We start from the raw sequence: 12705 nt of genomic DNA, 5'->3' as shown, positions 1-12705 counted from the left end.
GTTTAAAAATTAAATAAAATTTTTTAAAAAAAGTTAAAAAAAAAAAAAAGAAAATCAGAGATACCAAAGGAACATTTCATGCAAAGATGAGCTCAATAAAGGACAGAAATGGTATGGACCTAACAGAACCAAAAGATATTAAGAAGAGATGGCAAGAATACACAGAAGAACTGTACAAAAAAGATCTTCACGACCCAGATAATCATGATGGTGTGATCACTGGCCTAGAGCCAGACATCCTGGAATGTTGAGTCAAGTGGGCCTTAGAAAGCATCACTACGAACAAAGCTAGTGGAGGTGATGGAATTCCAGTTGAGCTATTTCAAATCCTGAAAGATGATGCTGTGAAAGTGCTGCACTCAATATGCCAGCAAATTTGGAAAATTCAGCAATGGCCACAGGACTGGAAAAGGTCAATTTTCATTCCAATCCCAAAGAAAGGCAATGCCAAAGAATGCTCAAACTACTGCACAATTGCACTCATCTCACACACTAGTAAAGTAATGCTCAAAATTCTCCAAGCCAGGCTTCAGCAATATGTGAACCGTGAACTTCCTGATGTTCCAGCTGGTTTTAGAAAAGGCAGAGGAACCAGAGATCAAATTGCCAATATCTGCTGGATCATGGAAAAAGCAAGAGAGTTCCAGAAAAGCATCTATTTCTGCTTTATTGACTATGCCAAAGCCTTTGACTGTGTGGATCACAATAAACTGTGGAAAGTTCTTCAAGAGATGGGAATACCAGACCACCTGATCTGCCTCTTGAGAAATTTGTATGCAGGTCAGGAAGCAACAGTTAGAACTGGACATGGAACAACAGACTGGTTCCAAATAGGAAAAGGAGTACGTCAAGGCTGTATATTGTCACCCTGTTTATTTAACTTATATGCAGAGTACATCATGAGAAACGCTGGACTGGAAGAAACACAAGCTGGAATCAAGATTGCCCGGAGAAATATCAATAACCTCAGATATGCAGATGACACCACTCTTATGGCAGAAAGTGAAGAGGAACTCAAAAGCCTCTTGATGAAAGTGAAAGTGGAGAGTGAAAAAGTTGGCTTAAAGCTCAACATTCAGAAAATGAAGATCATGGCATCCGGTCCCACCACTTCATGGGAAATAGATGGGGAAACAGTGAAAACAGTGTCAGACTTTATTTTTCTGGGCTCCAAAATCACTGCAGATGGTGACTGCAGCCATGAAATTAAAAGACTCTTACTCCTTGGAAGGAAAGTTATGACCAACCTAGATAGCATATTCAAAAGCAGAGACATTACTTTGCCAACAAAGGTTCGTCTAGTCAAGGCTATGGTTTTTCCTGTGGTCATGTATGGATGTGAGAGTTGGACTGTGAAGAAGTCTGAACGCCGAAGAATTGATGCTTTTGAACTGTGGTGTTGGAGAAGACTCTTGAGAGTCCCTTGGACTGCAGGGAGATCCAACCAGTCCATTCTGAAGGAGATCAGCCCTGGGACTTCTTTGGAGGGAATGATGCTAAAGCTGAAACTCCAGTACTTTGGCCACCTCATGCGAAGAGTTGACTCATTGGAAAAGACTCTGATGCTGGGAGGGATTGGGGGCAGGAGGAGAAGGGGACGACAGAGGATGAGATGGCTGGATGGCATCACTGACTCGATGGACATGAGTCTGAGTGAACTCTAGGAGTTGGTGATGGATAGGGAGTCCTGGCGTGCTGCAATTCATGGGGTTGCAAAGAGTCGGACACAACTGAGCGACTGATCTGATCTGATCTGATCTCTGAAAGCCCTACTTTTCACTGGACATTAGCTTTCAGAGATGATTCAGTAATCTTCCCCTCCAAAACTACACCCTGTTTTCTCCTCCAAACTCTGTGCCCTCGCATGGATTACATCAGTTGAGTGTCATTGCTCTCTGACTCCAGATGAAAACCCTGCCAGAGATTGGAGGAAGGGAAGTGAGATTAGGGTATTTCCCGATTATTTTCTTGAATGGTTGCTGGGGCTTGACTGTATGCACTGAAAGTCACAATTCAGGTTAAAGTAGCCCTCTCCACATGACTCATTCCAAGTTTCCATCACCTCTGATTTAAGGTGATGACAGCACTGTGATGTTCCTGCCCCAGAGACATGTTGCCATCAACCTGTGGCTTCCCTACACCTTGTTAAACCCTCTTCAATAATCCATTTGAGGAACACAATTTATTTTATTTTTTAATAATTAATTTATTTCCTACCAATCCTCAAAAGGACTCAAGTACATGTATATATACATATATATAACCTATATATGTATATATATGGTTATTTTTTAATATGCAAGAATTATTATTTTCATTTCTTTATAGTAACACTTTGCATTGGTTATTTCATTGAAAGAGAGTATCTCTCTTGACTCTGCCTTCTTCATTCCTGATAAGAAATAGATTAGACTTAGGAGATCCGGTTGCTGTATGGGACAAAGTTTTGACCAGCTTCTCTGGACATTGGTTTTAATGAAGGCTACCGAAAAGCTCACAGACAGTCTCCTGTCCTGTGCTTTCCTGCAAGATAAGCGAAGCTGATTGCTGGACAGCTTCCAAAGTGTTGTTTTGAAGGTCTGGCTTCTTTCTCCTCTTTTAGGCCATTTCCAACTAACACATGTGAGCAATCTGAGCCCTGCCAGTGGCTTTTCTGGCAGACACAGCATGTGTCAGTTTTATTGCTCCTTCAGACTTGGGAATTGAATGCAACAAATGCTTACTGAGCCACAATTTCATGCAAGAGCATTTTGTTAGATGCTGTTGAGAGTACAGAAGTAAATTATTGTTATCAGGCTTTTAGGAAACATTTTTTTTGAATTGAAACAGTGACTATTAGTTGTTACACAGCTTTATGTTCCAAACTTACTGGCTATTTATTCATTGTTTCATTCCATTTAAGTTTCAGAAAAAGTCTTGCAAGGAAAGGAATTATTTTTATGAATGAAAAACACGGAGGCACAGAGATGTTAAACATGTTACCCATGATCACATAGCTGATAAGTGGAAAAATTAGGATTTGGATACACCAATGCAGGTGCCAAAGCCTATGTTCATCACCATAAGCCTTCAAAATGGCACTAGTCTTATTCTGGATTCAAAACAGCTGAGGAAAAAAATCTTCCAAAAATGTCAGCTGCCCATTGAATCTTACTACCTTCTCCCTTTAATTATACTATGAAGGTGTTCAATCATGGTTTCTCCTGCCAGGATACCAATTCTGTGGATGCTCAAGTCCCTTATATAAAATGACTGTAGTTCAACAAGCTGTCTATTTCCACGGATTCCACTTCCATGGGTTTGGTTGAACCCAACTGCAGATGCAAATTTAAACCTCGCCTGAAAGGAGGGCTGACTGCATTGACTCCTGCAAGGCGAGTCAGGAAAAGGTTGGGATGGTAAGGGAGCTGATCTCCTCTTAGGTTGAATCCAACCAATAATCAAGGGCTTTTACAGACTGGGTCCCAGACATGGCCATGTGAAGTGAAGCCCGGAGAAAATACAGGATGCTTTCATCCAAATGGAAAAGAAGAGAAATCTCCCTATTATTCAGTCTTATTGGACGCATAGTTGGCTGGTAGACAGAAGATATTAAGAGTCTCTTTTCAATGCACTAGGAGGACTGATGTATCAAGGGAAAATTTAGTGATTTCTTCAGTTAGACAAAGAATCCTTTTTTAAAAAAATATGATTAATTATTCACTTCATTAATCTTACTTCAAGATGTTTCAAAGAAACATTTCTTTCTTATTATCACATATTACTTGTAGGTCTTTTCCTGGTTACATACTATATTGGTGTGCAACTATGCCTCAAAAATTTCCTGTTTAAATAATTGGAGCCTAAAATAGAAGAATGAAATAATTGGCACTGTGATAAAGCTAGTCCTCTCTCTCTTTCTCTCTGCTCTAGGACAAAAAACTGCTCCTGGGAAAACCCAATTGCTGGTCCCTTCCTGCCACAGGAGTCTGGTTGTGTCTGCATTATAATTCAAGCGATAAGTGATCTAAATTCTTTAGAAGAAAAAAATCTCAAAGGACTCTCTCTTCTGTTCCACTTTTTAAACAGGAAACATATTTTGCTTTTTAGCCAAAATGACCACATCATTTGCATCTTGGGAAGCAAATGAAGTTTCTTCCCAAAGCTGAATATGATTTCTTAAAGGAGTTCTCCATAATTAATGAATAGAACCAAGTGTCTCTTTATGGACTATCCTGTTTTCAATATGAAATTTGGCTTGAATAGAAACAGGTGGATGGCAGTGATGACCAGCTGTGCACATAATTTGGAAATAGAGGGAAGTTAGCCTTTAACACAGAGAAGGCAATGGCACACCACTCCAGTACTCTTGCCTGGAAAAATCCCATGGACGGAGGAGCCTGGTAGGCTGCAGTCCATGGGGTCGCTAAGAGTCGGAGACGACTGAGCGACTTCACTTTCACTTTTCACTTTCATGCATTGGAGAAGGAAATGGCAACCCACTCCGGTGTTCTTGCCTGGAGAATCCCAGGGACGGGGGAGCCTGGTGGGCTGCCGTCTATGGGGTCGCACAGAGTCGGACACGACTGAAGCGACTTAGCAGCAGCAGCAGCAGCCTTTAACATCTATCTTTGTCTTCATTCACTTCTTTTTTTAATTTTTAAATTAATTTTTATCAGATGATAATTGATTTATACCTTTGTGTTAGCTTTTGCTGTATAGCAAAGTGAATCAATTATATATATATATATATTCATACTTTTTTAGATTCTGTTCCCATGTAGGTCATTACAGAATACTGAGTAGAGTTCCCTATGCTATATGGTAGCTTCTTATTTCTATATCTATTTCATTCACTTCTTTTGTAGCTAGGAACTTGTCCCAGCGCTTTAAAGTTTCCAATATGGAATAAACATATTGGTGGGCTATGTACCATGGAGTGCAGAATCCAGTGAGCAAGGTGATGAATGTTCTGTACAGGTCTCACCATAACACATATTTCAGTCCTCCTTCCTAGATCCTCTCGGTTCTCTTCTTGCCTGACATAGTGTGAAAATGGAAGGTTGATTCAGTACATGAACCAGTTATGTGACTTTGGGCAAGTCCTTTCCTTAAGTCATTTCCCTGAATCTCAGGTGTTTCCTTTGTAAATTGGATGAGGTGAGATTAGGCAAATCTCATTTTTCTCACATTCTAACATTCCATACACTAGAAAGCAATAGTTTTCAACAGATTCTTCCTCATGGCAAAACTATGTCTTCAGAGGAAGTTTTGAGCTGCCAGTGTAAACATAAGAACTTAGTATGGAACGCAATTGGCATCAATATGATGTCTGGATCACTGTTGTTCTGGCCCCTGAGTTCGTATCTTGTTCCATGTGTAGCAACGGCCAAAGTTCACTCTTTGGAAGAGCTGAGTTATTGACGACCACCCGTGGTGAAATTTGGCCATTGCATCTGAAACTAAATAAAGCAACGTAATTGGGAAAGGGGGCTTCCCCTGTGGCTCAGCGGTAATGAATCCACCTGCAATGCAGGAAACGCAGTTTCAGTTCTTGGGTGGGAAGAGCCCCTGGAGGAGGGCACGGCAACCCATTCCAGTAGTCTTGTCTGGAGAGTCTCATGGACAGAGGAGCCTGGTGGGCTACAGTCAGTCCATAGGGTCACAAAGAGTCAGACAGAACTGAAGCAACTGAGCATGCACACACGCCCTCGGAAAATGTGGGTTTACTATAAATTCATTTGCCAGTCGGGTGTGCCAACTAAAAGTTGTCATTTGTCATCTACTTCCACAAAGATTAAGTCATTAGCCGGTTCAGTTGCTGACCTTCAACACATCCTGAAAGGAGTTCAGGGTGGAGATCAGGAATAAGGTTCTCTGTGCTATGGGAAAATCTGGCAGAACAGGCCTTCAGATAGATATTTTAAGATTTTAGGAGCCCCATATCTTGTTCTTTTTGTTGTTCAGTTTTTTTAGTTCTAAGAGAGAATGGACCTCTCCCTCAGTGATTTTCACAGCCTGGCTGGGATAACAAGATATGACTTGAGAGGAGGGTCTAATGGTGAAGGTACATCAGGCCAAGGGAAGACGAGGAGGCCAGAATGCACATGGGACCTTGGAGATACATTGCTGTTTGATTAAGTTTAGGAAAGATCCTACCAAGTGGGCTGCCCCTATTCCTCATTTTTTTCCCTTTGCTAATGTGTTCAGAAAAGTAAAACTGAATGATAATAGTGATAGGTTCTTATTAATAATACAAATCACAGTTATTTGTGTTACCATACCATTCAGCTACACTAATGAATGTAGTTGCTGCCAACTTGGCCATCTTGCCTGCTCTTTCTCTCATCCACAAATCAAACTAATGTTTCTCCAGCACAGCACCTCCATATCACTCTCCTGCTGAAAAGCCTTCAATTGCTGCTTCTCTCTGCCTAACAATTTAAGAATAGTATTTAGCTTGGCATTGGGTGACTTCTACAGTCTGGACCCAACTGACTTTTCAGTTTCTCATACTCAAGTTCAGGAAAGCAAACAGACAGTCTCTAGAGTGGGTTGTTTCTAAAATATTTTAACTAAGTATTATTGAAATGAGATATGATTGCCAACCTCTAAAAATCAGAATAAAGCACATGGAAATCTGGATTTCTGTCCTTCTTTTACAATTCAGAACCTCTAGTAACACTGGGTCTTCATTTGCATGTGAAAATATCCACAAGTACCACCAAGAAGCAGCTATTCCCTTTGGATAGTCAGACCCTCTCCAGTTCCCTGAAGACTCCATAATTCCCTGACTCTGGCACACACCAACTTTATTCATTTTTATTCCCTGTCAAACTTCTGCAGACATCTGTATTTGAGGCCCCTACTCTACCATAAACAAGTTTGTTATTAGTCTAATTATCCTGCCCCCACTCAACTGACAGAACTGTCTCCTCTAGATACAGGATCTTGCCACATCCTGTCTCCCATCAGCAATCAATGTCTTCATTAGTACTTTTTAATGCATCCTATCAAATATGCCCTATTTTTTCAAGTCCATAAGATCCTATAATTTATTTTATGGAATTCTCTTTGTCATTCCTAAAATATGATTAATTAGAAAATGGCTTTTTGATTCTTCTTGAATTAAACAGCATTGGGCAGATGACTAAGAGCACAGAATTTGTCATCAAGTCAACTTGGATTCAGTTCTCCACTCAGCCACCCACTGGTTTTGTACTACCACGTTTGAGTCCTTCATGTTCTAAAATGTCCATTTCTTTATCTAGCAGTGTGAAGCTAAGACAACTACTCATTTCACACATTTTTGTGAGTATTAGAAGAGACAATACATGAAGAAGGTTTAGAACAGCTCCCGTACCTAATAAGTACTCTCTAAATGTCGGAGAAGGCGATGGCACCCCACTCCAGTACTCTTGCCGGGAAAATCCCATGGACAGAGAAGCCTCGTGGGCTGCAGTCCATGGGGTCGCACAGAGTTGGACACAACTGAAGCAACTTAGCAGCAGCAGCAGCAGCAAATGTTAATTATTTTAACTCTTATTATTTAACACAACAGCATTCCTGACAGTTATTTTCACTGTGCTTTCTTAAAGCAAAGAAACGCAGCTAAATAATCAAAAGGACAATGAGCCAGTCTGATTTGTAGCCTATGAAACAAGAAGCAACAAAAACCCCATTTCATCTGTTTTACTAGATAATAAAACACTAATATTTGACATTTACATAACACCTGCAGAATATAAAACAGCTGGGGTTGGTGTTTCATAAAGGACCCCAAAGAGTTCTACCTTCAGGAAAGGTCTCATTAAAATCAAAGCAACATGACATTATCACCTTCCTTAAAGGAATGGCTGAATTATGCATTTTAACAGAGAAGCTGACCATAATAGAGCATTAGAAATTATCTACTTCTTGTATAAAATTCTCTGACCCTGTTACTCCTTCCTAAATACCACATATAGATCAGATCAGCTTGTTTCAAGAAAGAAATGATCAGAAATTAAATGATGAGAAACATAAAGAACCTAATATATGGGTCAGAATAAATAAATGAGGTACTTGCCATTTGGCAAGATGAATGAAGAAGACAGAAGAGGAGAAGGGGTAGGAGATGTATTTACTATTCCAAGAGCTTTTTGTACATGATCTCACATAATGTTAACAATCCTAAGAAGTAGGTACTAGTATACTTTCCTATGGGCAGATAGAAAAACTAAAGCTTGGAAAGGCTACATAATTGGCTCGTTGACCTAGTGAGTAGTAAGAGGTCAAACAATTCTCTTTGTTCCAAGAGCTCCATTCACATTTCATTCAGTAATCATTTATGATCTCAAGAAATTTTGTTAAATTCCACATAACTAGAACTAGAGAAAACTTCTGGATACTGGGAGAGGCAAGTTAATAATATACAAATGGCATTTCTACTGAATTGATGATCACTACCTGCAGTAGGGGACATTTCTCCTAAACTTTACTGAGGTCAGTGAATAACAGATCACCTATGAAGAGTTTTAAAGAGCATGAGCATTTCTTGAATATTCTTAATATTTTAATCTTGAAATCCCATGTCAAATTTTTTTATTTGGGTGAATGTGGGGCCTAATCCTCAAACTAGTTTTCTTTTTAACATGTGATTTACAGGATAAACATTCATTGTGTCAGTTGGACACAATCACATCAACTGTAACTATTATTTAACTTTGAGGCATATCCAAGTATGACATCATTAACATGCAGATTTGAGGGTCAGAAAATAAAACTAATTCTCCCTTTCAGGGGAAGAGGAAGGTGAGCCTCTACTGAATGATAGCTACTTACACATATGATATTGTTTAGTTGTCAAAACAAACCCATGAATACAGAATTATTCCCAAAAGTAGAAACTGAGGAAGGGTGCAAGGAAAGGCATTCTCCCAAATACATGACTCACGGAAGACTGAGCCAGTTATTCAAATTCAGATCTCTCCAAATCTCATAATAATCTGTCAAGGCTATGAAAATGTGAATCATTTTCTCTCCAAGTTTTGAAAGATAATTTTAAGGTTTTTTTTCTATTTTATTAATTTCTTGTACAATCCTTAGATTCACAAGAAAGTCTGATACACTCAAATCTGCTTCAGAAGCTTTATCCATACATAGACCAGGTCAGCAAGCACTGGTATCAAATATGTACTAGGGGATTATATTGTGCTCATCACTATCCTCATCTATTCATGTATGTTAACTTCTCACAACAAACATAAGAGGTAATTGCTTTATTATGTCCATTTTTTCCCATGGAAACTGAGGACCAAAGGGATTATGTGGGTTGCTATCATTACACAGCTGGTAAAAGTTGGAGCTTGGATTTGAACCTGCGTCCTCATCCTCAAACACTTTCAGTGACTGCAGCCCCTCCCACATTTCTTTGGTCAGAATCTAACCCCTTGGTAAAATAGCATATTAAAAAAAGATAGTTTGGGAAGAGTTTTCCACAGTGCACGTCAATATCTGAGACTGAGTGATCAGTGATAAGTAGCAAACCAGTGAGAGTGGAGAAGCTGGCTACTATGGATCTGACTGAAAACAACAAACCTCTTTTCCCCCAGTGGTCTGTAGGAGGTAGTGGGGTGTTATTCAGTATATAACAGTGAGTCAAGCAACATACACCAGAGTTACAAACGGATGATTAAGGTTAACTATTCTACCATTTCTCTCATTTGTTTTTCAAGGCAACTTTGTTGACCTTGCCCAGAGGATCTCAGACCATCTCTAGCTGACTGGGGCACATGGAAGCACTTTCTGTCCACAGAAGCCATCTCCAAATACTCCAACAGAGACTAGATGAGTCAGGGATATGGGAAGAATGGGAAGAATTACTATTAACACTGCTGCTGCTGCTGCTGCTAAGTCTCTTCAGTCGTGTCTGACTCTGTGCAACCCCATGGACTGCAGCCTACCAGGCTTCTCCGTCCATGGGATTCTCCAGGCAAGAACACTGGAGTGGGTTGCCATTTCCTTCTCCTATTAACACTACTAATGCTATTACTAGAGATAATGCTGGAAAAATGAGAATGTCTGCCAACTTTCATATTAGTATTTGCCAACCCTTATTCATGCGTTGGAGAAGGAAATGGCAACCCACTCCAGTGTTCTTGCCCGGAGAATCCCAGGGACAGAGGGGCCTGGTAGGAGGCTGTCTATGGGGTTGCACAGAGTCAGACATGACTGAAGCTACTTAGCAGCAGCAGCAGCAGTATTCTAATCTCAGTTCTTTCCACTTTTGTCTTTTTCTCCCATTCTTATCTTATCCATTTACATAGAGTCCAAATCTCACTCCTAATCCAGGAGTTCTGCAATCCAAGTATTGTAGTGATATTTATAAAATTACATGCTCATCTTGCTATTAATATATATATATATATATATTTCCCTGGTAGCTCAGATGGTAAAGAATCTGCCTGCAATGCAGGAGACCCATGTTCAATCCGTGAGTCAGGAAAATTCCCTGGAGAAAGGAATGGCAACTAATTCCAGTACTCTTGCCTGGAGAATTCTATGGACGGAGGAACCTGGCAGGCAACAGTTCATGAGGTTGCAGAGAGTCAGACATGACTGACTAACACTTCCACTTTCATATATACATACATATATATATATACACATATATATGTATATAATTGCTTCAAAGTCATATCTATACTGGAGAAGGCAATGGCACCCCACTCCAGTACTCTTGCCTGGAAAATCCCATGGATGGAGGAGCCTGGTAGGCTGCAGTCCATGGGGTCACTACAAGTCGGACACGACTGAGCGACTTCACTTTCACTTTTCACTTTCATGCACTGGAGAAGGAAATGGTAACCTACTCCAGTGTTCTTGCCTGGAGAATCCCAGGGACGGGGGAGCCTGGTGGGCTGCCGTCTATGGGGTGGCACAGAGTAGGACACGACTGAAGCAACTTAGCAGCAGCAGCAGCAGCATATCTATAACTAGCATTCTTTCTACTCACTAGCTTTGGCAGTTTTAAAACATGGGTGTGAATCTCTTGACACTTCTATTGAGAAGTGAAGTCTATGTACACTCTCCTTGCATCTGAATGGGCTTATGACTACATCTACCAGTGGAAAATGGCAGAAATATCATTGTGTGACTTCTGAAGCTAGGTCTTAAAAGGTTATGCAACTTCCTTCTTGTTCACTAGAACGCTTTCTCTGGGATCCCTGACTATCACGTGAGAGGTCTGACTACCCTGAAACCACCATGATGGAGAAGTCCTGCATTCTGGCTACCAGCTCCAGCCGAGTTTATTCACTCTGCCATACCTGCAGAGATATGGGGACAGAGCCATCAAATGATTCCACCGTCCAGCTACTCAAGCCACTCCTGGACATCTGAGCCCTTACAGCTGAGGTCCCAGACACTCTGGAACAGAGAACTCATCCAGGTGTACACAAATACAATGTTCGTTGTGTTATGATACTTGGTTTGTGGGTGATTTGTTATGTGGCTTCAGGTAACCAGAACACCAGAATTTTAATATACTTTTAAGAACGGTAGAGAAAGGGATGGAATGACAGCTACTATTTAACCTGGAACCTACACAGAAGAGTATGTCTCACCAGAGGGCATAATTTGTCATTTGTCTCTGAACAAAGAAGTGATTGAAAACTCCTTCCTACAGTCTATTGAAGGAGAGCCTTACCATTCCCCACTCCTACTAACACTTTTTTTTTTTTAATTATCTCATCTCATGATGGGAAAAATGTTCAATTTCAAGTGCCAGAGGCCTAATTCAAACAAGTTGGGATTTAACATGTGGGCTTATTGGTTCATATGCCTGGGAAGAATGCTAAGATTTGCACAAAGAATCAAACAGCTACAGGGAACAAGGCTTGGTTTCAAGATACTGAGATCATCAGGACTTTCTCACTCTGATTCCATCTATGATTCATCTCTGATTGTCTCTGCTTGGATTTATTTGAGTATTATTGAAAGTGGTAACAGCACCCAACTTCATAATTTTAATGCAGCAATATCAGCAGAAGCAAAGTTTTCCCCCAAAGTTAATCAGTTCAGTTCAGTTTAGTGGCTCAGTCATGTCCAGCTCTTTGCAACCCCATAGACTGCAGCACACCAGGCCTCCCTGTCCATCACCAACTCCCAGAGTTTACTCAGACTCATGTCCATTGAGTCAGTGATGCCATCCAACCATCTCATCCTCTGTTGTCCCCTTCTCCTCCCACCTTCAATCTTTCCCAGCATCATGGTCTTTTCCAATGAGTCAGTTCTTTGTATTAGGTGGCCAGAGTATTGGAGTTTCAGCTTCAGTATCTGTACTTAAAATGAATATTCAGGACAGGTTTCCTTTAGGATGGACTAGTTGGATCTCCTTGCTGTCCAAGAGACTCTCAAGAGTCTTCTCCAACACCACAGTTCAAAAGCATCAATTATTCAACACTCAACTTTTTTTATAGTCCAACTCTCACATCCGTACATGACCACTGGAAAAACCATAGCTTTGACTAGATGGACCTTTGTTGGCAAAGTAATGGCTCTGCTTTTTAACATGCTGTCTAGGTTGGTCATAACTTTTCTTCCAAGGAGCAGGCATCTTTTAATTTCATGGCTGCAGTCACCATCTGCAGTGATTTTGGAGCCCCCAAAAATAAAGTCTGTCACTGTTTCCACTGTTTCCCCATCTATTTGCCATGAAATGATGGGACCAGATGCCATGATCTT

The sequence above is a fragment of the Bos grunniens genome, chromosome 14 (genome assembly GCF_055505025.1).
Source record: "Bos grunniens cultivar Pamir isolate PY7600 chromosome 14, Bosgru_T2T1.0, whole genome shotgun sequence".
Lineage (NCBI taxonomy): Eukaryota > Metazoa > Chordata > Mammalia > Artiodactyla > Bovidae > Bos > Bos grunniens.
The sequence above is the reverse complement of the archived record's forward strand: the minus strand, read 5'-3'. Positions refer to the sequence as shown.